General features: G+C 39.6%; 1 long non-coding RNA gene across 1 annotated transcript; it reads left to right on the forward strand.

Annotated features, from left to right (window-relative positions):
- The first annotated feature begins 2,671 nt into the window (after positions 1-2,671).
- LOC117235832 lies at positions 2,672-3,486 on the forward strand. The gene is made up of 3 exons (XR_004493738.1): positions 2,672-2,816; positions 2,926-3,249; positions 3,349-3,486. It is a non-coding gene; the product is annotated as an uncharacterized LOC117235832 (long non-coding RNA).
- Positions 3,487-5,595: the final 2,109 nt, after the last annotated feature.

Here is a 5,595-nt window from a genome sequence, read left to right on the forward strand (position 1 = left end):
TTAGTATAATTAATGAATCGAACATTTCCTCGATTCATTAATATTAAGTTGTAAATTATTACAAACAGTCCTTGGTCTTACGTGTACACTCAATGAAAATGAAAAATAGATACTCGCGATTTTCTAGAAATACATATACTTTTAACAAATGTCCAGACAAGGTTCCAATAGCTCTATCCAATTAACGAAACATTATTGCCAATGTATCTTCCTAAATATACGACTGACAATGAATCTAGAATTTTGTAACGAAGCCTACATATTATCAAGGCTTAAGAATATTTCAAGGAAAATTCCTGCCTCTCCTATCTAGTTAAAGATTATTATACAAAGGAAAAATAGATAACCATAGTTTAACCTACCTTTTACCGAACGCAGTTTCACCGACAATTATCTCGTTAATTCTACCAGCTGTCCGAAGACAACAATTGGCTGGTTTCAATTTAGACAATTGCCTGCATAATTGGCTCGCGTCGCTGTTTTTAAGGCCCGAGATGGACGCGGTGCATGTTTCATTCGCGATTAATCCCTGGGCATTTCCAGGCCCGCAATTACCCAAGCTATCTTCCCGGGAGACCTGCGGGCCAACCTCGTTTTTACCTGATCGCCTTTTTCAGTTTCACCAATGAGCAAAATCGTTTGGTCGTGGTACCTGGATGGTGCCCAAATGGCCCTGAAAAACTCCACACACGATTTCCCAATTTACTAGCGAATTCCATCCGTAAGATCGTATTAATACGTCCAGTTGCAAAAAAATTCTAATTGCCCCATTGTAATGGACGACCACGGATCTTGAATTCCACGAAGATTCTTTGCGATCGTTTTAACGTCAGGCTCGCGACGCTTTACGAAAGCGGCAATTTCGTTCGTCCCGCGTCGACATCCTTTTTCCCCTTCTTTCCTTTTCTTCTTTCCTTCTTTTTTTTAACCGATGAAACCGAAGGAACTTGTCAGATCCTGCCGGCAATTCGATCCTACGTAATTACGTCTTCAGCGTCTCGTTCGCCTCGGTTTCGTGTCCGTATCGAACGATTCTATTACGACGTGGACTACCTTCGAAGCGGCTCGAATTCAACCGATGAACAACGTACTTACATTGGTGGCCGGCATCTTTTCTTATTGGCCAATGAAACTCGTGACCAGAAAGAGCTTCTCTTTCTTTTTGTCCTCTAAAAAACTTTCATCCTCTAAAAAATCGATATTCCGATGTAGAAGTGGAGAAATCATTGACCTCTTCGATTCTCCATATATTAAATCTAATTAATCAAATGTCCAACGATCTATAGAAAAAAAAGTAATAAAATTAACGTGCATCAAGGATATACAACTTTACATAGTATAAATTCATATAAAAAAATGTACAGTTGCGAGTTAGTTAAGTTTGCTCTCACGACGAGTGTCAATAAAATGCAAACGAAATGGAGAACAGCTGTTTGGTGATCGGTGAAAGAACTGAGATGATATGATTAATGGAAACGAGTATAGTTAAAATTGTTCCATTAATGGTGGATTGAAATCAATTAAGAGGATCGTGCTAATAGGTGAGACGTTGTGTCAATATCATTTAAGCAAAATGAAGTCTGAATTACTTGTATAGCGTCGCGTCCGTTCGTTCCATATTTGTACAGTTGTACGGCGTTGAAGAATCGTTCGCGCCTCGATTCTCGAACACTCTCTTGTCATTTAGCAAAAGGAAACAAAAATCGTTGGAAACCACTCGCCGGTACGTACGATCATAGTTTCTGGCATATTTTTCCTACGAGAATGTTACACTATCAATCTTCTCGTGTCTGGCAATGAGAGCTCACCAAGGATGAAGAACACTTGAATCCACACAGTGTTCCTTTCGTCGTTACATATGGCTCTGGCTTTGTTCGTGGCTAACGATTTTACCTTTCTGTTCGCGATCATCGTTTGTCTTTGGGCTTGTCAACCGCGTGAGTCATTACTCGGTCGCTTAGATTGCTCCGTCAGGTCTACAAGTGATTATTATCTAATTACATCCCTGGGAAAAGGAAGAGAGAAAGCTAATATCTTTCACTGGAAACTCTGTTCAGGCAAATCTTGGCAACAGAAACTCTAAATAATCATTTGAAAATCGCACGGATATGTGTACGCTTGAAATTCCTATTTGTTCGATTTAATTAAAAATCCTTCCCGAGTCCGCGTCTAATCGATTATTGTGAGAACAGGAATCTCATTAATAACGGAATGAAAAGTGCCTTATCGAGCATGACACACTCTCTTCCTTTTATACGACGTTATTCATCAATCAAATTCTTATATTTAAAAACGTTATGAATAGAAATTTCAGTGATTCAATGTATCTAAAATTCTAACTGTTAGTTACCTCAAATTAACTTTCAGACCAATGTTAATAATGAAATAAGTATCTTTGCTGTAACACTCTCGTTCTCCATTCCCAAAGATACAAAATCATGAGTAAAAGCTTCAGTGATCCACTGTATAAAATTCCAAAAACTACTAAACTTTGATAACAAAATTAACTTTTCCATTATTTTCTCTCAATTGCCAAAAAAGACCAATATTACGGCTAAAAATGTTAATAATTCATTACATCTGAAATTCGAAGAATCAATTAGTCCAAACAAATTTTATAAGCTACAAAATAAAAAATCTCCAGCTCTCATTCCCTATTCTCTCAGATATACAACGCAGTTGTCGACATTTTTGTATAAAGAAGTCAAAGAGCCGCAAATGAAGAAAGAACTATAAATAAAAAAAAAAAAAGAAAAAAAGGGAGAGACGATTCCATTGACTGGCGAAGGAGGACTCTATAAACGCTAGACCTTTCGGTAGGTGGAGCCTGGCTAGCCAGGGTGTGGCCCCTGAGGAAACCAGGGGTTGTTAGTACACGCAGGAAGCACCGGTAGAGGGGCTGAAAATGATTTAGGTTCTTTGTAGAAGGATGGTGGGGAGGGCATTGGCCGAGCACGTTAGGGGGTTGGTTTCAATATGAGCCAGCTGGCGCCTCACACGGGGATCATCGCTGATACCTATGTTCCATTTCGGTGGAAGCCGGCTTTACGTCCCACGTTTTGTGTACGCACCCTGGAAAAAAGGCAACGGTCTCGCGGATGATGCCTGGCAAAACGACGACGTCTGGGAAACCGTAACTGCTGGGCAATCTACGTTCGAGGGGTTGACTTTACTGCGGAGGATACGTGGGAGATGCTTTTCTGAGAATCCACAAGAAATATTTTATTACAAACTGCGGTTCAGCGAAACGTAAGGGTTGCCACTCTAAGGGTTGTCGTCTTAAGTATTAATATGGATTATTTTTTCTTTTTTTTTTTTTTACTGATTTTAAGACTCTATTTTTTTCAGTTTGCAAATTTACTGATGCATTGGTAGACTACATAGCAATCGTGAAATTTTTCTGGACAACCGGAAGCGTTTCTATAGATTAAGGAAGCTACTGTGATCGCGTTTTGTCTGTAACTGTAAGTAGGAGGTTTTACATGTATTGCGGAGGTCTCATACATATACTCGTGCATATTCAAATCATCGCACACCAAATTGATTTGTCACTTTACGAATATTCTGGAACATACCTAAACACGTTGGTTTCTAATTAATTCTCAGAATTTTAGATACATCAAATTACTGAAACTTGTTCTCATAGAGCAATTTCCCAAAATTCATGGAAATTTTAAGAAGTTTACACTTGTGAGAAGATTCCAGATATATGTTGGATTTTATCAATATCGCCTAATGACAAAATTCGCAATCACTTAGTTGCCAGCCCAATAGTAGAACGCAAATTTCCAAAACGTATGTGACACAAAATCGGTATTTGTTCTATTCAATCCTGAAAAAGAAACGTACCAGCGATTTCTCTGTATAGACGAAAATAGGAAAACACGAAAGACGAGAAGATGAATGGCTGGACGCGCGTGTCCTAACAGCAGGGCGCAGACTTCACCGACGGAGAAGGAATCAGGGTGATACTGCGCTCTTGCGGCGACAATGAAAGGGACGGGACATCCGAAAACACGGCTACCGCCCACTCGATCGTTTGTACATTGGCATTGTCGTTCTGTTGTTGCCGCTGTTGCCGTGCTCGCTGTCGACGTTACCGCGATGCACAATGAGCGTCACCGGTCGTCGACAAAAGGGACAGATTTGTCCTAGCGACCACCCTACACGACCGTCACAATAGGACGATACGTTCTAGAAGTCCACGTGTATCTCTCAGTATTAAGTGCATGGGGTGCTTCTTTTTCAAGAACTTTTCATTTTCTTCTATTTATGTCCTTTACCTCGTGTTTGGGCATTTATTAGTTAGAATTGTTTTTCTCTGCTTGACATGTTGTAGGGATAGATTTTTGATAAACCTTTCAACTTCAGATGTTCTCTATAGTTCATCGAAACTTTGAAATGGAAAGATAACGAGAGAAGATTAATTCTAGTTTCCACTTTCTCTTTTACGACGCTTAATCGTTAAATCTACAATTTCCTAACTGCATCACTGTGTTATAGATAGAAAATTGTTTGATTGTCTAATTTATTTCTAAATAAATAGACGTTATTGTTAGACAATTTACTTGATTTGATAGAAATGTGTGCAGCCTGCTTAAGCCATTTTTGCACTCATTCCATAATACCATATTATTCGATTAAAAACAAAGAATTCAAAATGTTTGAGACAAAATAATAAGTACATAAAGTACGTAATAAGATACAGTACGTAAAGAGTATGAGCTGAAATCAAGGCTAATTATCTTCACTATTATATACAAAGTCTGTTCGCGCCTCAATTTCGAATGGTCCTATAATTTCATGGCCAGAGGCTGTGCGTTACTATCCACGTTATTCTCCAATTTACGAGCCGAAGACATCCTTATCGATCCTCGAAAGTCTGCTCCTTCGTTAAACATTTCTTCTGGTTGGTCTATCCGTTCTACTCGTGGCTCTCATGACACGCAACGTAACTCCACATGTCTCAAAAGTCGCCGACACAATGAGACGAGCGACGCGAACCATCTAACAGCCACCTTTCCAGCACCTGGCAGCCCTGAAGCGTTCGCCATAGAAATCGGAAATACAAATTGTCCGGGCGAACGTCGCGTGGTACTGGGAAAAGCCACAAATCACCCGTTTCCCCCTCTACCTTTCCTTTTCTCTATTCTTCGATCCACCTTAGCCAGCCACGATCCGATCTAAAATGACGCTAACGAGGCTGCTTCTCGCCGAGCTGACGGCCAACTTCCAACAGACTTTGCATAGGTGCTACACGAGTCCACGAGCTTATTGAATCGCCAAGCAGATAGGCTTCTCGCGCTGGCTGCTCGGTGAGAATGGGAACGCACAGAATTGACGTTTGAAAATTGATCGTCTTCCTTAGATCTTGAAGACTTAATTGGAATATGTGTTTGACTTTAACTCTTTCAGGTTCTCAGTATAATATAATGTTCTAAATATTAATTTAAAACTATCAATGTTGATGTATTAAATATAAACTCACGCTTCTTCGCATTTATTAAGTTTCGTGATTATTTCTATTTGTTGTTAGACAAATTAACAAACACACCTCCGCAACATCGGAAATTTTCAGCATCGCTTCAATTCTCC

Source organism: Bombus vosnesenskii, unplaced genomic scaffold, assembly GCF_011952255.1.
Source record: "Bombus vosnesenskii isolate JDL3184/JDL3185 unplaced genomic scaffold, Bvos_JDL3184-5_v1.1 scf7180000013320, whole genome shotgun sequence".
Classification (NCBI taxonomy): Eukaryota; Metazoa; Arthropoda; class Insecta; order Hymenoptera; family Apidae; genus Bombus; species Bombus vosnesenskii.